Genomic DNA, 25,364 nt, shown 5'->3' with positions numbered 1-25,364 from the left:
ATTTAATAAAAGTATGTTATGCTTATATATTAAATATATTTTTATATATATACACTGCTGAGGTGTTATTGAAGCACAGGTTGCTTTGATAGCGGACTTCAGCTCTTCTATATTGTTTGTCAGATGTTACTTTTCTTCCTCTTCACAATACGCTATAGACTCTCTGTGAAGTACAAGTCAAGTACAGTAATATCATTTGCCGCGTTTCCACCAAATTTACCCGGAACATTTGTACCAGGGACATTTTTTTTCCCCCAGACCTGTTGCTTTCTGCGTTTCCACCGCGGTCTAAAGTACCGGGAAGATTAGGCAAATAGTCTGGTGACGTAGGTCTGCGCGCATTTCTAAATACAAAGTACGCTGATTTTGGACGTGCATCCTCGGTAGTTTAGACTTTGTGCATTTGACTCGGGAGTGTGATGTCCGCGATGACGCAGGTCCGGTAAATCTGCAAACAGCAGCGTACTTGATAACTTCAGTCAGCTCGCCTTGGCTACTGCAATTGTCCTCTCTGTATATTTACAATAAAACAAAATAGGATATCAAATACAACTACCTCCTTTCGTTTTCATTTAAACATAATGAATGAGCTGCAGAAATTTACATAGTACAGGGATACGTGTATATATTTACAGCCATTACAATGAAACGAAATATTATATACTTTTGCCTTTTTTTATTTTCATTTTAACATAGAGATAAATTGAATACAGACCAAAGATAAATTGTTAGATTTACCCAAAACGAATTATATTTTATGTTTAACCACTAAAGAGACATCAGAGTCAGCGTCACATATCAGAAGGTCTAGCCGAGTTGAGAGTGCTCTAAGCAGATACATGAGGACTGATCTCCCGCTGATCGCGTGGAGCTCACCGTCTCCGAGATCGGTGAAACACATTTTTAAATAGGCTCTGTCTTTATAAATAAACCACAGATTTGAGTTTTAAACTACATTCTTGCCTGAAATACTTTTAAAATGACATTTCATGACACAATAACAGTAATATTTTGAAAATGATCTGAATAAATTAGTTGAACTCAACCAATGCTGTGTGAACCAATCAGGATGTTTAGTGCCCAAGTCCCGCCCCCGAAAGTTTCGGAACTTTGAAAAAGTACCACCTCACCAGCAGGGACTTTCTGAGGGGCATTTTTTACCCGGAACTTTATGTAGTTCCTGGTTCCTGCGGTGGAAACACACCGAGTACAAGGCCAAAGTCCCTAGTTCCTGGGTAAAGTTCCTGCAGTGGATAGGCGGCAATTGTCATCAAACCTCTTGGAAGTCCTGCTGCAATGAAATCAGCATCTCCATAGAGCTTGTCAGCAGATGAAAGCATAAAGTGCTCCAAATTCTCCTGGTAGATAGCTGCATTAACTTTGGACTTGATAAAACACAATGGAGCAACACCAGCAGACATCACGGCACCCAAATCATCACTGACTTCAGAAACTTCACACTGGACTTTGGATTCTGTGCCTCTCCAGTCTTCCTCCAGAGTCCAGACCTTGATTTCTAAATGAAAAGCTAAATTTACATTCATCTGAAAAGAAGACTATGGACCACAAAGCAACAGTCCAGTTTTTTTTCTCCTTACCCAAGGTGAAATGCTTCTGATGTTTTATCTGGTTCAGGAGTGGCTTGGTTCTAGGAATGTGACAGTTGTAGCCCTTTTCCTGAAGACATCTGAGTGTCGTGACCCTTGATGCGCTGACTCCACTCCTTGTGAAGCTCTCCCAAGTTCTAGAATCAGCTTTTCCTGACAATCTTCCCAAGGCTGTGGTCATCCCTGTTGCTTGTGCACATTTCCCTACCACACTTTTTCCTTCCTTGTGGAGGGTGATTGTCTTCTGAAATAGCCTTTCCCATAATTGTGGTTGCATGTTCTAAACTAGCCCAAGAGGTACCTAGCATTAATACTCAAAATTAATCAAACTAATCAAGCTCAAAATGGAATATTCAATTTTTTTTTTGTGAGATACTGAATTTGTACTTTTCCTGTAAGCTGTAAGGGTGTACTCACACTGCCAGTTTGAACCGTGCCCGAGTGCGTTTGACCACCAAAGCGCGGTTCGTTTGACTAGTGTGAGTGCTCCGAATCGTGCCCGGGCGCGGCTCGATTGGCCGGCCCTGGCCCGCTTGGAAGAGGTGGGCCAGGGCACGGTTCAGTTGGACTCGGGCGCGGTTCGCATGCAGTGTGAGCGCTAACCGTGCCAGGGCACGGAAAAGGACGCTTTGCATCACAGTTTTGCGACGCTCCAAAACCAACATGGCAGGGAAAGGGTCGCTTTGGTCTACAGTAGAGGTGCAAAACGCATAAAAAAACGAAAAACTGCAAAGTCCTTGCTGCACTTCAGCTGGTATCTTGCAAACATCCTCATACGAGCAGCACGATTACGTGAAAATGTTCGCGCCACTAAGGCGACACATCTGTTTAACAACAGGCTGTGGACCAAACAACACAAAATTATCCACAAAGAAAACAGAGCGATGCACTCCATTGTGTTCATAGAGCGCCGCTCTTCCAGTTTATCCCGAAACCGTCGCACCATAATGACGTAAGCGTGCTCCGGCACGAATGCTGAAACCCTATGTGTGAGTGCAGGCCAGAGGGGGAGTGGGGAGGGGGGACAATCGTACTCGGGCCCGGTTCATGGCAACCGTGCCTAGTGTGAGTACACCCTAAGTCGTAACCATCAGAATTAAAAATAAACAACAACAACATCAACAAAACTCTTGAAATATTTCAGTTTGTGTGCAATGAATCTAGAATATATAAAGTGTGCTTTTTTTTATTACTAAATTACACAAAAATTTGAGTTATATATATATATAGTTATTTATTCATTATTGTAAGAGATACAAATTAATTTCTATATAAATGCAGCAGGTTGCTACAAACTTTAAAATTAGGCTAATGATATATTTTCCTTATACTGCAATAAACCTCTATCAGTTTGCTGTTTTTGTTTTTGAAGAATTAATGCAAAATACAGAAAAAGAGGTTAGGGGGTTATACAGTATGTATACTCTATGCAATGTAAGAGTGGTCAAATCACTGCAATGTCTGAAGCTTTTATTCTAAGAATCCAGAATGCTTACAGAGTATTTAATATTCATATTTTTATAAAGAATATTCATAGAATATTGAAACTGTCTGCTGTTGACCGAGAATATTGATTGCATCATCATTTAGTTCAATTAGCTCAGTCATTATTTCACATAAAACTCAAACAGCAGTGCTAGAGTAGACCTTAAATCAGTATGACAGCGTATTACACACAGAGGCAGTGAGGGCCTCTCATTGGTTGTTTCATGCTTAGACGAGACGGCTCTAAAAATGTATCATGCTCCATCTATCTGGAGACACAGAGAGAAAGAGAGACAATGAGAGAGTTAGCTCCATAGTTGAAGCATTCAGCATTTTCTGAATGTGTATATATTAAATATTGTGATGGCACTCCAACAAGGTGAAGAGGTTGTGCCTGTTTTTTATGTATTTATTTATTAATTTGATGTAGCATTGTGCTCTGGAGTTCTTTGGATGCATGATCAGAGATAAGGCCTCGAGAGGCTGTTCCCAGAGGCTCTCATTGATTCCTCAGGGCAGCCTTTTAAGGAGCTTAGTAAAAGCTGCTAGCAGGAAGACCATGTAGAATAGCGCAAATGGGCCACATCTGAACGCCTCCATCAAACCTATATGTGGGTCACGGCCATTAGGGATTTAGTAGCAGTTCTTTTCTTCATCCTTCTGTTAATTTTATAAGGTTTTAATGGGCAGTGCACTGTAACAAAAAATCCTGGTAAATTTGCAGTTCAGAACTAGCTGCTGTGGTTGCCAGAAATCCTGTGTGAATGAATGCACAGTACATGAAAATGTTTCAGGCGTTATGTAATGGCAGTTTGGTGTATTAGCCATATAGATCATATTGAATGATAAAATGTTAATATGCCATCTTACTTCAACAAGTAAATCTGCTTTGTGTTTAAATATTTCAGATGATCCATGGCAAAAAAAAAATATATATAAGCTCATAATGTAACTCGCAGTATTGCATACACAAGCACAAAACACACTACAGTACTGTAATGCAGTCATGAATATAAGGTAAAGAAAAATATTAACAAAAAACTGTACATAACTTATTTTGGTAACACTTTAGTATAGGGTCCAATTCACACTAATAACTAGTTGCTTATTAGCATATCTATTATTAACATATTGGCTGTTTATTAGTGCTTATAAAGTACATATAATGCATGACATCCATAATCCTACCCAATACCCTAAACTTAACAACTACCTTATAAACTATTAATAAGCAGCAAATAATAAGTTAATTGAGGCAAAAGTCATAGTTAATGGTTAGTTTATAGTGAGAATTGGACACTAAAATAAAGTGTGACCCTTATTTTAAATATTTGGGGCCAATTATCCCTATCAACTTACTATTAACTTTGACTTTTGCATCAATAACTCATAATCTGCTGATTATTATTAGTTAATAATCAACCCACAGAGGGTTAAGGTTAGGTATGGTGTCTAAAATATAGTCATACAGAATAATTAATAAATTTTTAGCGTTAGGGTTAGGGTTAGGGCTAATGTTTGTGTAAGTACTAATAAACATTTAATAATGAGAATTGGCCCCTAAACTAAAGCGTTACCAAATATGCAAATATGAGGCAAACTGAAATATTAAATTATATTAATAATGTTTGAAATTCCACCAATATGAATCTATAGTTACATCTGTAAGTAAATTGTTAACATTTTATTTTATGCCAGTCAACATGAAGCGGCATACATGATGGAAACAAAACAATCCTGTCAAATCATGAACCGAAAGGGAGCCAATTCTTCACATTTGAAATGTGCCTATCCTGGAAAGAAACAAGAGAAATAAAGTAAGTGTGATTTTAAAGACAGTGTTACTTGATTGTGCATTTGACATAAATTTCAGCAATGGGTTTCTTCCCGAGGCGAAGAGATTTGAAGGCCTCTTCTGTGGCTGGGATCATACTGTATTTTCTTCAGAGTTTTAAAGCAAGGTCAAGTTGTACGTGCAACCCATTACTGAGGAATTAACATACAAAAGCCAGCAAGCCTTGTCAAACAAGAGCTGAAGGTAGAAGGTCAGGCTATGCTGAAGTGGAAAGCGGCTGATAAATGAGAGTGTTACGTCTCACGTATGTGAACGGATTGAGACGCTAGCTCATGGAGAGTGAGCGGCTGCAGGATTATTGAAGTCTCTCCAGCTTTGGTCAGCCAGACCATTTGCTCCAGGGTTAGAGAGTGCAGATAGATGCATGCTGCTTGGTTTGCAGTGGGCAGCAGGGTTACCCAACACATCAGTCCTGCACTCCATCACATACAGAGACTGTTTACTGAACACTTCCTCAGCTGTGATAGAAGTGGGAGGGTGAGACCTTTGAAGTAAATATGTGTTAAAATAACCTGTGATTCCATCTGCATTCAGGGGTTCATGAGATAGATCTGCAGCGGGAGGTTGACTGATATTTCTCTGCAGTTGTCAGAAGATCTGACTACCTGTAGAAATTGGATTCCCAAAAACAAATTAGTGTTAATGCTATTATTTCCATACGGATATGGTAAAATATTACCGTAATTGTAACCAGAAAAGATAGTAAATTTGCTATAGTAAAACATGGTAAATGTTGAATATATTTCTAGTTTTTCTCAACAGATTTGTACATTATGGTTTTTCATCTCATCTTAAATGAATGTTTATTGCATTGTTTTTTTTTTGTCGTGTGTTACCATTTTTTTTTTTTGTATGACCTCTAAACTTCATCGAATCTAGTGTACACCATCTAATCTCCATTCATATAAGGGTATTAATATTTAAATATTTGCTGTTCCTCCAAAATTCTTGGAGATGAGCATGCAGAACCTTGCTTGCATGATAATTAATCTTCAAAATGCAATATTGATATATTTGTTCATTACACTGACTCTGATTTTATGCTAGCATGACATTAATTGAGTAAATATATTTTACCTTAAATATAGGCCAGGTTGGCAAGGCCTTTTTAAAGACAGTCCTTGTCCTTTATGAAGCTTAAAGCCCATCTGTGCACAGATGCTTCTCAAAATCACCCTGCTTATTAGAGTAGCCAATTCCCCTGAGACAACACGACCGTATCAGCATAAAGAGCACACATTCCAGAATATTAATAAGACATTAATCTATCACAAGCGAGAGCATATGAACGAGTGAAGTGTGTTCTTGTTTTTCCTGATTAGTTGGAATGATCTATAGAGAGAATCTGCCCTAAATTTGACACAAACCGAAAATGGGTTTGTGCCGCAAATTTCCCAAGGAAAATATTTGAATGTGAAATCAAAGGAAGAGAGAACATATGCCAAGATGCTAATATTGTTGTTTACATTCTGTTCCTAATAAATCTTAATAAGTTTGTATTGTCTTTCATGAAGATAGTTGTACAGGGTTTGGAATGAAACAAATGTGTAATTTTGGAATTCTTGTGTGCATTATAAAGTTGCCTAATGAGCCATCGGTTTTTTTAAATTAGGTTATTTGCGTTTCTGCATATTGAATCTTTAATATCGCCACATATAGAGGTTTACCTCGGAATCAAGGTCATTTAAAAAATAAACGGCTGGATTTAGTCCCTCAGAAGTGTACAGTGAAGAATTTGTCATTGTGGGTCAGTGTCACAGTGGTCTGGGTGAAGGAGACAAGGAAATAGAGTCATTACGGGAAAATCCCAAGCCTCTGTCTGCTTGGCAAAGACAGCACTCCGTGTCTGGGGAATGTTAGATTATGTTTGAATTGTCATCCAAAGAGCAGACAGACCAGCTGCATTGTGTATCCTGCAATTTCTTTGCCAGGATCAAGCTAAATTGATCAGTCTATCAGCACTTGCTTTGAAACATGTAATTTGCAAAAACAGAAATCAGGTATTGTATTGGAGTCTGAAACCCCTGGCAAACACACCACTTACCTGAACGAGTGTCTACAGCTTGTGGCTATAATGTGTATGACTTACCTTGGATAGAACGTATGTATAGGTGCACATGAGAGATGGAGACTGAATAGGGGGTTGAAGAGGGTACACATCAGAGAAGTGAAATGGAGGATGGGGAAAGAGGTTTTGAAGATGAAATTGGTATTATCATCTTATTGATTATCATCTCATATACTCGTATTGGTATATTTCTGCAGGAAAATTCCCATGATATTTTGGAATCTTCCAGGGATTTTTGGAAAGTTTCCATAAATTCATTGGAAATTTTCCACCCCTTTGCAACCCTACTTATGAAGCACATATTTTGCATGACCATATTCTACATCCCTAATCCTACCTAAACTTAACCGTTACCTTACTAACTATTAATAACCAGAAAATTAAGAATTTATTTAAGTAAATTTCAAAGTTAATGATTTATTAATAGCTAGAATCAGACCTTAAAATAAAGTGTGACCAAATTAGTTTATAGATCTCACCTGCATAGAGAGCAATTTCATTTTTACTAGTTATTTAATTTATTTACTTTAGTGCTAACATTTTACAATTTCAAAGATCTTTTTTTTCCTTTTATATAACCTGCACTGATGAATGATACACTGTAAGACAAGGAACACATATGAGACAGTAAAAAAGATGAATTTTGTGTAGATTATTTTAAATGTATTATGTTAAAGTGCATTTAAACCAACATGATTTTAAGCATTAGGAAACTGCACCATTGCCTGGGAGCTACTGTAGATGCTTTATTTGTTCATTATTTATCTGTGCAATGGAAATGACTATGTAAGTAAGAAATGTTAGTAAGTATATTGGTATAAAATGTGACACTTGTTTTCATGAGTTGTGAAGAAAGAGTTCATGCAAACACGAAACTTCTGTCATAATTTACTCTCCCTCAATCTTGTCCCAAACCCAAATTACTGTCTTTCTTCAGTGAGAAGCAGAATGCTGTTATAGACAGAATGTCAAGACTGACAGCCCCAGTCACCATTGTTTTTTTTGTTTTTTTTGCATTGAAAACATTCTGCCAGACATCTTTTGTTGTGTTTCATGAATGTAAGCGAGGTGAGTAAATGATGTCAGAATCTTTATTTTTCAGTGCACTCTATAGTATTTTCACCCTATATTCCCTCCAGTCAGCAACACTCTAATCCCAGTTTTACTGGAAGTGTTTTCCTCGGTACAGTCAGCAGATGCTCTTGATTTGGAGGATAACTGACAAGCACAAGTTTCATCTTGTGTTCTCTCGTTACACATGCTTTTTTACAGGGCACACTCAAGATTTCTGTTTCTAAATGTTTTCATGTTTGAAACTGGCCTGTGTCTTTACCATGGCACAGCAGGACTGAACCATTTAGCCAAAATGTTGTGATTATTACACAGTATAATCAATATTATTATGATTATTAAATAAACATTACTAGATAAAAACAAAAGAAAGATATATACGTCATGTTTTGAAGCAATATTTGGTAGTTCTATGTGTTGTTTCAGGGTTAGATTAATCTAAGGTCCTCTGAGGGGTTTGCAGGTTTTCTGGATCCAGACTGAAACTTGTGTAAATCCTAGTTACCACAGGATGTCAATCCTGTGGCAAAACAGAGAAACAAATAGAGACATAATTAGCATAGCTGCTGTTCCAACCAAGTAAAAATAATTTGTTTAAGCCAAGCTAAAAAAATAATAATGGGCATTTGATCAGATATAACTGCAGTCCAAGATTATGAGATGCATTATTTGAATGCTTGACCAAAGAGATGTGTCTTTAATCTAAATTTAAACAAGAGAGAGTGTGTCTGAACCCCGAGGCTATTTCAGAGTTTGGGAGACAAATGTGAAAAAGTTCAGCCTCTTTTAGTGGACTTTGCTATCCTACTATATGTACTCTGAAATGTCCAGAGTTTTGTGACATTAGGAAGTTTGATGGATTATAGCATTGTAAAAGACTAGTTAGGTACACAGGAGATAAACAATTAAGTGCCTGTAAAATTGGGGTTATATTATCATATTTTCTTGACCTGGTAAGGACCCTAGCTGCTGTATTTTAGACTATCTGTAGTTTGTATATTGAAGATGCAGGACAAGCACCTAGCTAGCAGAGCATTACAATAGTCCAGTCTAGAGGTAATGAAGGCATGAACTAGCTTTTCTGCATCAGAAACAGATAACATGTTTCGTAGCTTGGCAATGTTTCTAAGATGGAAAAATTATGTTTTTTGTAACATGGGAAAGATGTTACTGTCTAATACAATCTATAAACACCCAGATTTTTGACTGTAGAGGAAGTAACAGTACATCCGTTGTAATCTACAAATTGTAATTTTTTGTATCAATAAGTAATCTCTCTTATCCAAAGGAGAATTTTTGGGCATCCGATCCTTTACATTTTTTACACACTCTGTTAGTTTAGCTTAGATAATTTAGAAGTTTCATCTGGTCTTGTTGAGATGTATAGTTGATTATCATCAGCATAACAGTGGAAACTAATCCCTAATGGAATGGAAACTAATAATATTACCAAGGGGCAACATGTATATTGAAAATATCAGAGAGCCTTGGACAGACCCTTGTGGCACTCCCAATTCACTGGTGATAAATGAGATGACACCCAATTTAAATAAACAAAATGGTAGCGATTGGGCAGGTAGGATCTAAACTATCTTACAGCCTGCCCTTGAATACCTGTATAGTTTTGTAAAGTATGTCATGATCTATGGTGTTGAACGCAGCCCTAATATCATGAAAACTAGCAGTGAGATGCAGGCTTGGTCTGACACAAGAAGCAAGTCATTTGTAATTTTAACAAGTGCAGTTTCTGTGCTATGGTGGGGTCTTTTTCTAAAATTTTGCATTACAATTGTAAAATTAAAGTACTAATATCTACGCCTATCTTCATGTCTTTAACATTAAAGTATAAAACGTTCATGTCTATGGAAACACCCACAGATCATGAGCTGCTCATTAATAACAGAACATAGAGCCATGCTTCATTAGGCTGCATGTACACTACCAGTCAAAAGGTTTTAACAGTATGATCCAATACTCAGTATTCATAATACGAAAGGTGATTGAAACAATATGTACTGCTGAGATTCTGAATGGGCAGAAACATGTTTTCTTATAAGGCAGTATTTAAATAGTTTCTTCATAATATTTGGAAAAGCACTCTTGTCAGAAATGCATGGCTTAGACTGTTTTTAGACTGTGATGGATTAGACTGTGTTAATTTAATATGAACGTGCAATTAGTCCAATAGTGACTTAAATGAATTACTACTAGTAACAAAAAAAAAATCTTATGTGGGGGGGGGGGGGGGTATATTAAATTCACTCTATTTTTTCCCCTCTGCATAAATTCTGTTTTCAGTGAGTTCCACTCACCGATGTCAAAGCACTACCTCACTGGGTGAGATTGGATAACATGGGGAAAACGTACCCATTCTGCTTGGAACAGGGACGCTGCAGAAGCCCCATCCTTCCCGAAGGAGGTCTCTATAAGTGTATATAGAGAAATTTGAGATGATTAATACCCTCTTGGGAAGGCAGAAGTCTGCCGGGGAAACATGGGCTCTAAGGCTATACCGTGGACTATACACATACGAGTACCGCTTAAGTCTCAATATGGAACCCACCCTTCCATGGTTCTTATGGATTCATCATGAAGGCCTGGCGCCGGACGTTCCGTCCAAACCCCTGAGACTGCATGCCCATTGTACTTGGTCCCCCAGCTGGTGGTGAAGGCATCCATGTAAATCACAGCATGCCTGGAGATCTGCTCTAAAGGCACCCCTGCCTTGAGAATTGCAAGATCTGACCATGGGGTGAGGGTTTGGTGACTGGCCGGTGTTACTTGGACTCGGTAAGTGCCGCGCTTCCTTGCCCACCTCAGGACTTGGCCATAAAGCCAGTGCTGGAGCAGTCTCATATGTAACAGGCAGAGTGATGTAAGTGCCTCTGAGGCCGCCATATGCCCCAGGAGCCTCTGAAAAAGTTTCAGTGGGATTGCTGTCCTGCCCTTGAATGTATTCAAGCCGGCTAGCACTAACCGCGCACGTTCCTCTGTGAGGTGTGCTGTCTGTTCGACCAAATCCAACTCCATACTGAGAAAAGAGATTATTTGCGTTGGCGAGAGTTTGCTCTTTTCCCAGGTGACCCGAAGGCCCAACAGGCTGAGGTGCTGGAGCACCAGGTCCCTGTGCTCACACAACTGATCCCGAGATTGTTCTAGTATCAGCCAATCGTCTAGATAATTGAGAATACAAACACCCTGCTCTCTGAGGGGAACTTTTGGGGACTTTTGTGAAGACACAGGGAGACAGGGACAGCCCGTAGGGCGGGACCTTGTACTGATATGTCCATCCTTTGAATGCAGAAAAGGTCTGTGGCGCGGAAGGATCGACACATGAAAGTACTCATCCTTCAGGTCAATCGCTGGAAACCAATCTCGGGGACGGACGCACCCGAAGATGCGTTTCTGCGTCAACATCTTGAACGGTAGTCGATGAAGGGCCCGGTTCAAAACTTGCATATCCAAGATCGGTCATAACCCACCACCTTTCTTGGGTACAATGAAGTAAGGGCTGTAAAACCCCGTCCTTATATCAGCTGGAAGGACCGGCTCTGTTGCGCCCTTTGCCAGTAGGACTGCGATCTCTTCCCACAGAACAGTGGCATCAGACGCTTTCACTGTAGTGAAGCAGATACCGCTGAACTTGGGGGGCGCTGGGTGAACTGAATTGCATAGCCGAGGCCGATGGTCTGCAGGAGCCAGCGAGACAGGCTGGGTAGCGCTGACCAGGTGCTTAAAAACTTTACAAGCGGAACCACAGCTGTATGTTTTTATGGTGTAAGTCAGAGTAAATTTTGATGTCTCATGAATGTGCAGTCTTGTACACATAGATATGTATGCTTGTACATTGGACCAATGGCCAAGGTCAGGATTTTTCATTCAAAACTGTTAACCCCTTTACGTGCAAACATCGCCGACGGCCCCAGTTTATTATTGTTTCACTTTCAAAGCACGTTAAACAACACTGTCTTACTTCATCTGGAAAAACTGTGCATCAATTGAAAGTTTAAAGACTCTATCTTCGATATTTGACCAATATTTTGATAAAACATTGTTGCAGTGACAGATATTTAGTGATTTATGTCAGGAGTGCGAAATAATAAATCCGTATTATGCCATATTTTGAATAGAAATTCACCACTCAGATTCAGTCACGTCAGCAGCGGTTTATTTGTGTTCACATAGTCTCACTGAACAGCGTCAATAAGGATTTATAGACAAAAGATGCATATCTGTGGAGATATATGGATATATTTACTGATGTTTACTTCATATTTCTTCAGACAGAATCGTCATTTCTATTCATTTTCCATGGATTTACGCGATCTGATGATAAACAGCCTCTCCCAGCGATCTGTGTGTGTGTGCAGTGGTCACAGCCCGTGCTGTGTGTGACTCAGACTCTGATTGGGCCTTCCCAATGTCAATCTTAGAGTGTAATATCTGGACACCGCCACATCGTGTCACATGCTTCCTGCACACTTCCTGGTAGTTATCTGGCCAAAACAACACAGAAACATCTCTGTACACACGAAATATCCGAATAATAAACCCGCGATTACGATAGTAAAGCTTGGTATGAGAATTTCTTGAGATCTGGGGCGTTTTTATAAAAAAAATCGAAAATGTACATTGGAAATGCTAACTTGTGCAGCGATGAAAAAGGCTACAAATAACATATTTTTACAACAGTAAAACAGGAAAATGTTTTGTTGTATTTTTATAGTAAGACTTTTGATAAATAAGGGCTAAATGCAAAGAGAGACTGAAGTGAGATCGCTGCTTTGTTGCTTTGTAAAGCCTGAAAAACCACAATCAAGGCTAATAAAGGTGGAATAAAAACAAAAGAATAATGATAAAAGAATAATGCGGATAATGTGTCATACCTGGCGGAGGTGTGAAAGACTCGTTTGGTGATAACAATGGAATAATGAATCGGGCAGTTTTCACAGCCAAACACACACAAAATACACAGGAGAGTTTACATGTGAGATCTTACAGAGATGACAAGGGCCATAAATCAATCTGATTAGCCTTCTCTAAAAACACACATGACATGGCCTTAGAAAATATTTAATAAAATTCACAGTTTTACAGATTCGATTATGAATTTTTTTACGAAGTTTTGGAAGACTTGGAAGACTTGTGGCCTTAGCTCAAACTCATTTCCTACATCAACATTTTTTTAAATACATTTAAAACATATGTTTTTAATATTTTTATTTTTGTTTTTATGTTTGAGCTTATATGTCTCTATTATCATAACAGTCTGAGTGATTCTGATTCCTGAACAGTAAACTTTAAAGTGTCAGCTTTGTGAACAAAGGTTGATTATGTATCTAGTGAGAAAGAATCATGAGCAGAAACCTTTTTATTTTGGGTATGTAATTTCGGTCTCCATGCCAAAAAAGGGGGGTTACTAGTAAGGGGTTAATTAGCCTATAGATCAAAATGAAAGCCCCTTAATACAACATAAGGAAATTGTATAGTTTTAATGGTTTTTATAATAACCATGACATGCAGTAAGAGCCTTTGTGTAATTTATTATTATTATTATAATTATTATTATTTTGTGCATTAGGCTGCAGTCTATAGGACTATCTCATGTTTTGAAATTAACTTTCTAAAAATATATTTAAGATACATTTTTGAATGATTTTTAAGGATTTTATAATTTTAAATTATACGTTATTTTTGTTTTATTTTGTTATTTGATCTCCATTTACAAAACAAAATATAATTCCAGTCAGTTTGCAAACAATTTGCAAACCTTTGCGCCACTTGGTGTTAGTTTCGTGAATGCCTTTTACATCCACCTGATTTTCAGTTAATGCCATGGCCGTGCGGTGGTGGTACACGCGGTGGAATTAGGCATTTTGGTTGGCCACCTACTGTATGATGCATAATAATGTTGTCAAAATTATGCAGCTTAATAAGTTATGGTTAGAGCTAGTATGCAATGCAGCAGGGCGTACAACAATTGCTTAAAACCACTTTCTAAAAACTTGCTTACAGTGGCAGAGTTTATGTGCTTAGTTTACAGAGCAGACAACAACAATTTTATCACAAATCTGCTTCGAATACATCCCCATTTCCTCTAATAGAATACTTGGATAATCTGCTCATAGACTTTAATGTTGTCAGATGTATCTGGCATCAACCTTTCTTTGACCCTTGCTTGACCCAGTATCTAAACCACATATGGCCAGATGAATGCTTTTCATGGTTTTACTTTGAATAGCAAGAGTATGAATAGATGAAATCATGCAAATACTTCGATGTAGTTCCTGTAAAGCCAAGAATGGATGATACATTTGCATGATGGGACAATTCTGCAGGAATCTCTCATATTGCAACACAAGGACATTGTGCCCCGCAGTGATGATTGCTCCTATTCCTCAAATACTTAAATATGCCTGTGAAATTGTACAAAGTGCATTTATTCTAAGCGTGCAATATGTGACCAAAACCATTCTACTAGGGCAGTCTGAGCTTTTGTTGGCAACAGTTTATTGAAATAGGAAGTAGAAGGCATTGGTTGTGTGTGTTGCCACAAAAGATGTAAAAACATGTGACATGGCTCCCAGGGGAATGGTGTTCTTTGTTTGTGGCCCACTTTCTTCCCAACGATGTCCAGTGGTTTATAATGGGGGAAATGCAATGTGAGTCTGCTACTGGTGAATGAATGGAGAGGAAAGCTTTCCAGAGCATTAACAAACAAATCACCGGTCCATGGTTCATCAGACTTTAGAGATGCATTGCCCTCGACATCTTCAGAATTTGTTCAGAATAATGCTGGGTGATTCACTGTATACGGTACTTTGCTGAGGAAAATCGTAACACACTAACACTTCTACTGAGAGTATTATGTTTAGGTTTAGCTATACTTTTGCAAAAATAGAAATCTAAGCTAAGATTGAGATCTTATTTTGTCTTTCTTTAACCATGCATGTTTGCTTGGCTGCCCCTAGTCTTACTTTGCAACTTGCTATAGTGAAAGTTATGGAATAATGAAGATTTTTTTTTTTTTTTTTTTACTTTAATAACTCTTGTTATATATATATATATATATATATATATATATATATATATATATATATATATATATATATTTTTTCTTGTAATCTGATTATCTGTTGCTTGTAATGTGTTACCCCTGTACTGCTCACCAAGGCTGCATTTGTTTAATCTAAACCACAGAAAGAAGTGATATTGTGAAGTATTATTACAATTTACAAAATAACTGTTTATTATTGTAATATATTTTAAAATGTAACTTAATACTATGAATGCAGCTATTACTCCAGTCTTCAGCAGCATAACATGATCAGAATTATTCAGACATCATTCTAACATGCTGATCTGGTGCTAAATATATCGAAATCCAGTTGGAAATAAATATTGGATAAATATATCCAGCTACTGATGCAATATGAACAATTTCTTAAAAAATGTCAAGAGGTCAAAAGGCACTATATACAAAGATATGCCTAGCTATTCATTTTTGGGCTCCCAAGTCAGTCTAAACTTATTTTATCTTCACAAGCTTATCGAATGAGCAAAATATATGTTGTATAGCGGCAAAGGTTTCACCCTTAACTCAGCAAATATGAGAGAAAGCTGCCAACGATCAGTGACAAATTTTCTAAATCCTACGCTGACGCTGAACGTTAAGACAAACAGTGGTACAATAAATCAGAGCCCATCTTTTTTATCTGGCAAGCCCACACAACCTTACTCTCAGATTTACAGCGTCTGATGCCCAGCAGCACCAAATCTTCAGAGCAGTTGCCACATCTATTGCTTATATATAGTTAGTGGGAAGAGAGGTAAATGTGCATGGGTTATATAAACATATCACCCATCTGGGATATTTGTTTTCTCACCTACTGTATGAACAAATTACGATGGGATGGTATGAAATATGGATTCAGGGTGGCATAAAGCTTTCAGCAACCATGAGCATTTCTCATGTCTGATTTAAATATGCATGTTTGCATTGCTCTAATGCAGCTCCAATGATGCATAGTTCACAAGCGAGGAACAAACAGTAGCTAAAAGAGATCGTTTTCATATTGGCTTTACAGCTGGATATCAGTCTGTGCTCTGCGAAAGGTTTATCCAATAACAAACAGAAGATCTGTCTGCATCGTTTTTGTACTGTTTGCAGACCAGAAGGACAGATTTGCATGTGTCTTGCTGTCCAGACATATAGAGATCTGCAAGACAAAAGCATTTGTAGAATACTAAAATTTGTCATTGGCTTTGTTATAGTTTGTCATACATCCTATCCATCATCTAACCTCACACTGACCCACTTGGAATGCTCCACATAAGAAGCAACTCCAACATGCACCACTCAAACCGTGCATATATGCATGTGTGTACTCAAATCTCAAATATGATGACTTCAGAATAATGTTGCAAGATTTGAATACTGATATTTTTTAACATATGTGTCACATGTACAGCTTCATATATGTATGGGTTTTCTGACTTTGCAGCTTTGTTTGGTAGCTCAAGCGCTACAACGTTGCATGCACTTGCAAGCATACGAATCCCATGAAACTGGTTATGACAAAACAGCTCAAACCAGTGTGTAAGCAGGTTTAGGGTTGGATTTGTTATTTTCCAACACGATAGAGCATTAACCTTTAGCGAGACTCACTGGACATTTGAATACATGTTCATTGTTTTTAATCGTGTTGTAGGAAGTCACCACAATCATGTATTTTCAATGAGCCTGGGCTGATTTTAAGACGCAGCATAATGAAGTTACCTTTTGGAGCAGATTGTGTCAGACTTGCATAGAATTTCCACAATAGGGAGCAAACTGTCTTGAACTTTTTAGTCCTCATTAATAATGACTGTGATTTCTGTAAGATTAGGTTTTTAATACGCTGAAATATTTCTTTTATTAGTCCAGGTACAGTGAACATGGAGGCATGTTGTCTTGATTAATAGCTTACATTTGACATTGTTGCACATAAAGTAGAGAAATCTTTGTGCTCTTATTTTTGGTATTCCACACACTTCAGGCAACCTTTTCTGTTACTCTTTTGTGTTTGGCCTCCTTTCTGAGTGCCTTTTCCCTTCATTGACAGATACTTACAGTACATGGTGATTTTTGTAATCTTTATAAGAATATTTCTATCTGTACTAGAGATGTGGCCTATAATCAGGCTGATGTCACTTCCCGATCCTGTATGCCTTTATTATTTTTTGCTCTGTCATTAAAGGCCAAATATAATTTACCATCTGTATCCAACTTGTAAACTCAAATATATTTTAAAGACTGAAGGCAAACTGTTTTCCTTTCAGATAAACGTGATTATAAGAGTAAACTGCATTGAGCAAGAAGCACAGAGAAGAGAGATTTTCATTTCAGACAGAGATAAACATCCTCACTTATGTGACATATTGTTTCTACATTTGGCAGCTGCTTTTACCCTACATCAACTTAAAGTGCATTCAGAGTGTAGATTTTTTTCAGTATTTGTATTTCTGGGAACTGAACCCGGTGTTGCTAGTGCAATGCTTTAGCTTTTGCATACTAATAATGAAAATGCTGTCAAGGTTTAATTCCTCTCATGTCTTTCCAAACTTGTATGACCTCTACTGTGGAACAAAGTTAAGGTGGAATTTTTTAAAAACATCCTGGCCACTATTTTTAGTGTAATGGAAATGGATAATGGCTGAAAGAATGAATGAATGAATGAACCATAATGAAGCACTTTTTATAATTTTTTCAGGTTTCATTTTTGGGTCTTCATTTGGGTTTTCATTTTTTGTATTCCTACAGGGGAAAAAAAAACAGAATTAGATGAGAATAGATGTATTCTCATAGAGTAGTGGCAATGTGCCTGAACCATGAAATCTTTTTGCCAAACGCTCATCTGAAATGTGATGAAACCAATCCATTGCATGAAAAAATATCATCTCAATTTTCTCCTCTTGGTTACTTTTTAATTCAATTTTTCACATGCTGACTGGAGCATTTCAATAAAGCAGGTGTATACCTTCAGCAAAGCCATAATTAAAAAGTCTGAAGACTCATAAATTACCATTTTACAGAATCATTTTGCTTCTTTGGAAGCGTTTGTAGTCTATAGTATTTATTTAAATGAGTATGCTAAATTCATATTTTCAGTGATCGCCCACGCCGCTGATAAAGAAACAATTCCAAAGCAATTAAATGGAGAGGCTTGAATGCTTTGGGTCATGATAGCACAATATTGGCTGTCTTTAACTCCACCTGTTTTATTAGTAATATAGCAAAGAGGATTATTTCCCAGCTAGCGTTCATCTGACTTTGCTTGATTGCCATGAGAATTTAATCATATATCATTGCGGTGGGTGTCAGCTTTGTTATTTGCTGTGCACTCGTACCCTTAGGGGTAGGAAAAGTCCCATCTGTGAACCTGTCTCCCAAAAGCAGAGGAATCAGTTTAATGTATCACCTGCTGTTCTTACGTGTCTGATATTTAGTGCTGTTTGCGAAGACGAGCATTACTATTACTACCACATATATTAAGGGTTAATGGTCTGAAGAAACCCTAACCTTCTAATGTACCTTGACCAAAATGAATGATGCCTTAAATGTGTGCTATTTCTCTTCTGTGTGACTGTGCAGTTAAAAAAATACAACATATTTATTATTTACAAATACAATGAAAAAACATATACATTATATACACATTAAATAATGAGATAAAAAAACCCTATAACATTTTCATCCCAATTAGGCACACTTTCCCCAAAATAATATCCTAATTAACATAATGCACTTTTTTTGTCATTTTCATTTTCTCAGTGGTTATTCTCATTAATTCAGTTGTACAGTAGAGTGTATTATATTGACTGGGAAGGAAGCTTAACATTTTCCATGCTTTCTGAATTGTTATTGCTTTTGTCCTCTTCTAGGTTCCTCTTACATTGCAGTGACAATGACATTGCGTGTGTGTGTGTGTGTGTGTGTGTCTGTGTGTGTGTGTATGTGTGTGTGAATAATGACCAGCAGAAGACAGTCTTGAGTGCCGTGGTGTAGACTCGGGAGTCAGCAGTAATGACAGTGGAGTCTCCTGCCCATAGAAATGGTCATAAAGTGCTTTCAGAGAAGAAACAGCACAACAGTCATAACTTATATTAAGCTCAGTTATGTGGTGTTCAGTCTGTATATGTCCACTGGATGTCAAGTAGGCATCAGACTTCAAATGTCCCTAGAGTACTGACAAACTAAAGGTAGTATTATTTATTTATCTATTGTTTCACGAGTTCACCTTGATGCTGGGACGATGCAATGAGAGCTGCTTATAGGCTCACAATGATGATTGACGGGACTGGATGATTAGGCTCCTCTCGAGCCCCTGTATGGAACTTCATTATGTTTGTTTGTAAATCTATTGGATCTGTCCAGGTAAAAAAAAAAAAAATGAATAAATATATATATATATATATATATATATATATATATATATATATATATATATATATATATATAATAAATTAAATTAAATTCTGTAAATTGTATTTCTATTTATTTTTTTATTTTTTTTCTGTATAATATAAATCAGTAATCAAATAAATGAATCATAAATTAAAGGTAATGTTACTTATATAAAAATGCATATATTTTTTTTTTTTCCATTTCAATGAAGTATATTTTGTGGAGGAAAATATGTACAGGCTTCATTATAATGAAAATACTGTCAGAAAGCAAAAAATCGCAATGTTCTTAGGATTTGTTTTTGGTAGGTTTTCGTGACTTTCACCCAGTATCCAACTCCGGTTCTTTTGAGAAGATATCATTCAAGACCTTATTTCCATGTCTCATAACTTTTCCTCGAAAGAAAGGAAGAGAAATGTAGCAATGTAACAGTGCAGGGACAGGTGATGCATTACTTATGATGGTTTGGCAGTGCTGTGTGTTTGGGTTGCAGTGCATAAATCAAACACTAGATCTCTGGACACGTTTGGCTACAGCTGACCATGACTGGAGTTAGAGGGCGATGCATCTGTTGCCTTTTCAAGTAACACCAATGTTCTCTGCCCTTCGCTGAGACCCTAATGTTCGCTTACTGAATTATATTTCTGTGAAATTGAGTTTACTGTGAAATTGAAGGTTGGTTAGAGTCAGGACAGCAGTTGCACATGGAAACCCCAAAGAAGAAAGATGGATTAAGATCTTAGCAGTACGTTTTATATGTTATCTTGACAGAAATCTTTCTGGGCTAACAGGCCAATCAGAGTAAAGAAATTTACCTAACATTTACTTAAAACCACAAATGAAATCCATTTCATGGTGAAATGTCACTGGCCACATCTATGGTCATTCACGCTTGTGGAGAAACACTGTTTTAATTATAGACACTGCTGAAGAAAAAAAACTTATTATAAAAGTACAAAAGCAGTCAAAGGTCAGATATATATAAAAGCAGCTATCGCTGAATTTAAATATGTTGCTATTTAAGGTTAGGTTTGAATTAGGGCTGGGTGAAAAATGGTATTGTATCAAGATCGCAGTAAGATTAATGTTGATAAAGATAATAAGCTTTGGACAATTTTACTCAATATGGATTCATCTAACAGTCTATAACAGCATGGGACTGATTAGTCTGCCTGTTCTGTGTGTCTCTGTGTGAATAAATGGTGCTGTCTCATCTAAAACCACAAATGCAAACATACATGATGTGTTTTCAACATCTGTATCTCAATATGAGGACAGGAGCACATTAACTTCATCTCCAGAGCTGCTTTGGGAGTCATCTCATCAGCTTTACACTGTTTCAGTTGAACAAAACTCCACCGCAAACCGCCAAAATAAAAGTTCAGTTTAACTTTAAGAAATTATGACAGAGAAATTAGATGTACTCCTCAAAGTAATAATAATGACAATTTTGTTTTTAAGGAATATCATACAACCAAGACATGTTATACATGTTTTAATTTGTTTAAAAAAATGCACATCCCTGGTGTTGCCTGTGTCTCTGGCGCATATTTCCAATTAACCTTTTTGAGAGCTTTTGGGACGACCAAAATCCAGCAGCAGAATCAGTGGCCAAAAGCAGTGAGCGGACAATGTGTGTGATATCTCTGCATGAGGTGTTTGTTCATCTGGAATGAATTATATTGGCTCTGTTAAACAGCTTTAACAGCAGTTTTTAACTGTAAAACACATTTTATGCTCGATTTTGCAATACACGTTGTTTTATTCAGCTACTTTTCTTGCAGGTGTTAGAAAATGTTAGCATTCAAGCTCTGTTTAATGGCAATAAAAAGCATGACAAGGTAATTCTTTCCCTGCAAAATTGATTGTCAAACCTTGTCAGCCAACAAGGTGCAAATAATGTTTGAATATGAATTTTGTTGTTTACAGCAAGATCTGTGATGAAGACTGCGAACTGAACGATACAAGCAAAATGAAATCAGACAGATGAAGCTAATCTGCTTTCAAGCGTTTTGAATTTATAACATCTTGCATTGATGAATAAAATGAAATGAGATTTACTGCACATAGACCGCATACTACCAATCAAAGGTTTTTACACACCAACATACTTTTTATTATTAGAGCAATACTGTACATAGTGTCAGTGTGATATCTTAATATGATAATAAAGATAAGCATTTATTATTATGCATTATATGAAATATCAAAACTACATCACCGCTGATTATTAGTATTTGAAAGAGATTATCCACCAAATCAAGACAATCAAAGCCATAAACATTCAGGGGAAATGAAATGAAATAAAATTAAAAAACAATTCAATTGTAAATATATATATATATATATATATATATATATATATATATATATATATATATATATATATATATATATATAATTTTTTTTTTTTTTTTTTTTTTTTTTTTTTTTTACAAAAATGCATGTTTTCGCTACAGGAGGCCTTTATTCATCCCCCCAGATTCACGTGAGGCATGTTTTATTATAGATGGATGAGCTTTATTTGAATACTTTTGATGACTTTTGGACTGTTGAACAAAAACCCCCACCTTCTCCTATTCTGAAGCTATAAACAGCCAAGATAATTTGTAATATAACTCTGATTGAAAGAAGAAAGTCATATACACCGAAGATGCTTTAAGGGTGAGTAAAACATGGGTTAATTTTCATTTTTGGGTGAACTAACCCTTAAAGCTAGCTTTTAGGAGATAGTTTCCCTTCTTTTATTTGTTATTGACCCATTTGTCTACCAAACTTATTTAAAGCAGTAAAGAAGCCTTTTGGTTTTAGGATCATAAACATAAATTCAGTCAGGTGAGTCTAAACTTTTGACTAGTGGTATATATATATTTTTTTTTACCTAGTCAAACGGCTCGAATGCGCCTCAGTAATTATCAACCTCAGCATTAAAAATGACATAATGGATCACCTCTGTGCCTCGTTGTACTCAAGTCTGTTGTTAGCTCGTTGGCCATAACATTAATTACACTCACATCAACTCATACCAGCACCCACCCCCCATCTGTGGTCATGGCAGTATCTCATCTCTCACAAACCTTTACGTTTCACGTTGAACAATGACGCTTTAATGACTATAATTAACTCTTGACATAACTAATTTCGCTCATTATACAGTAGCAATTTTACAGTTAGATCCTTTATATTGCATGCCACCGTCAATATACCGTCTCATCAAAGCTCTGCCCACATAAACACAGAATAAATAAGAGATGGGGAATATTCCACTGCTGAATTAGCACAAGATGCACTGCTGTTGAACTGTAAGTGTATCCTCCTCCGGCGTCGGTAAGCAAACCGAATTAAACAGCGTGCTTCAGCCTAACGTTGCGTATTTCTCTCTCTACATGTTAATGTTGTCATGGTAGGTCGGCTGCAAATGTCAAGGCACGTCTTGCTATTAATAGAGCTCTAGTTTTACAGTTAACATCTGGGTCACGGTGAGGTTTTTTTTTTTTTACAACAGTTAATTTGCGTGTACCCGTCGAAATCCAGCTCGTGTTTTTGACAAGCCACTTTGTGCTACGCAAATTTGAATAGATAGACTCTAATAACAGCTTCTGAATTAACGCTGATTCCTGCCGCCAGCAGAAACAAGGCTCGTGTGTCAGAATAATAACAGTGCCAGTCCAATCAGAGCCACCATACTGTGATGGAAACACACACATAGCAAACAAACAATTTAATACACAATGGGCTCAAAATCAACCGTCACTGTAAGTATAGACTTCACTGCATTGATTTGTAAGCTGTAAAAAAATGGCATAGTTGTTTTTAATTACCTCAGATGAACCGAAGTGGCATTGCACGCTTAATTCATAAGACGAAGCATGACGCATCCAGCCTTCATCTTCAAAGGGGCCACGTGCATGAAAAAAAAGAAGAAAGAAAAAACACACCGCGCCAGGTGAAGCTGACCTACGGATGAACTGAGAAATGATATAAAGCTTGTTGTGTAGGATTACTCTAAGGAAATATCTGTTAGATACTTGCCAGTGTATATAACGAGGACATCGTTAATTAGCAGTGCCATGTTGTTTATGCTGCGAGGTGTTGCAGCTCTTTCAGTGTGTGAAGCCTTCAATAGGAATAGTGGCCTTGTTGTTATGCCTCTATAGTCCTTTAATATTCGTTTAAGCATGCTTAATTGCAAGTGAGAAACACTGTGCACCAACATCGAATGAATGTTCACTTTTCTGCCTATTAGTGTTAGAATTTTTACTTTTTTTATATATTGTAGAAGGTGTTGATCGTCAAGAAATTGTAAAGTGTCCACCCAGGTCTATTTAATACCTCTGAACCATCGCATTCGTCAGAAACCCTTTCAGTGCTCAGGGCAGATTTGCTTTCAGTGCGGCAGGAGCCTCGCCGTTCTGAACGCCTGACTGTATTTGCATAGCCAAGGATTATGGAGGGCCGACAGAATGGCCCCTGCGGTTTCTGAAAGGGTCCCTGGAGAAATGTTGAGCGATTAGCTACTTTAAATATCCTGCTGAGGGACTGTCTTTTGGTATTAGGTCCACTGTGGATCATTAAGATGATGAGCTCCAAGGGTCAGTTTTATTTAACAAGCGTTAGCCCTTCCAACTCTGTGTTTCAGAACAGGAACGTGACATATGGAAGGAATTTTTCTCTGACTGTTCGTTATGTAAGTATAACAAGAGGAAGCTGAGAGAAGTGTGTTTGGGGAAGTTGTGAGAAGCGTGGAGTCCTGCCCGCGGTGCTGGAAATGTCTGTGTGTGGAGTTTATTCCAGAACTGTGTGTCTGTATTCTTCTGTTGGGATGAAAGAGTGCCTACACTTCACAGGAAGTAGATTCCCTCTCAGACTGCAGCGATGGAGGCTTATGGCAGTGGAGATAAGACACAATAATAAGCGAGTACACCTCTTCACACCTGCTTAAAGTGCTCGATCAGCAGAAACCAAGCATGTGAGCTGTAAGGAAGGAGAGAAAATTAAAGCAGGCTTCGTCGTCACAGTCACAAATGTGACCATTTTGGGTGGATTTTCAAAGGCGTTGTAATATTCATATTCGTACCAATATTCAGCAGCTATTTAAAGAGAGCTATTATTTTTGGGGAAAATTGTATGAATATCATAGTAATAATATTCATACATTAGGACATTGTATATATCATAGAGACTTGGGAAATGGGCCTTAACCATCCAAGAAACAGCAACATGATGAAATCTGTTTAGAACACCAATGCCCTGTCAAACACTTCGAGCATCATCATAAATACAAAGACAATTCAAAAAAATTGTGCATTTACTTGTTTTAGTGGTATTATTGTATTTGAATTATAATGAACAAAAGAATCCCTGAAGTATTTCTGGAAACACTTCCCAGTGTAATCCTCGAATATGGTTTGACAGTTTCGCTTTGATCAACCTTTCCAGCATTCATTCTTGTTGCACCGGAGTTTATAATTTTCAGCATGTTCACCATGAAGCACTTAGCTTCCACAATTGCATGCATTCAATTACATGACGGACTGAGCATGTTTTCGTGGGATGAGGAAAACTTGCATGAATGCATAATCCTGGAAATATACAAGCTGTGACATGTTTGTTAAATCAGAATGGGTGTTGGCTCCAAACAGCCATTCATTCAATTTGCAGCATTTCAGCAGACAATAAGACAAACAGCCTTTGTAGTATTAAAGTATGTCATGGTGCGATATGTTAAGCAGTTTACCATACTCAGAATCAGTCATCAGTCAGGCAAGCCGAGGCACTCTCCCAAAGGCCCAATATTTACAGTCAACATTTTTCATGCGGCAAAGTTTAAAG

The 25,364-nt window shown here is 37.3% G+C and overlaps 1 protein-coding gene across 3 annotated transcripts in view; it reads left to right on the top strand.

Annotated features, from left to right (window-relative positions):
* LOC127971904 (neuroligin-3-like) overlaps positions 1 to 25,364 on the top strand; it is a 163,311-nt gene that overhangs the window by 5,038 nt on the left and 132,909 nt on the right. The window contains exon 1 of one of the 3 annotated variants that reach the window (XM_052575231.1): positions 4,788 to 4,909. The exons of the other annotated variants lie outside the window; for them this stretch is intronic. The gene's annotated coding sequence lies outside the window, so the exon portion shown is untranslated. Of the gene's footprint in view, positions 1 to 4,787; positions 4,910 to 25,364 lie in introns of those variants that run through there. 3 annotated transcript variants of the gene reach the window in all.

This window comes from Carassius gibelio, chromosome B14 (genome assembly GCF_023724105.1).
Source record: "Carassius gibelio isolate Cgi1373 ecotype wild population from Czech Republic chromosome B14, carGib1.2-hapl.c, whole genome shotgun sequence".
Taxonomy (NCBI): Eukaryota; Metazoa; Chordata; class Actinopteri; order Cypriniformes; family Cyprinidae; genus Carassius; species Carassius gibelio.
This window is presented reverse-complemented; position numbering and strand designations above follow the sequence as displayed.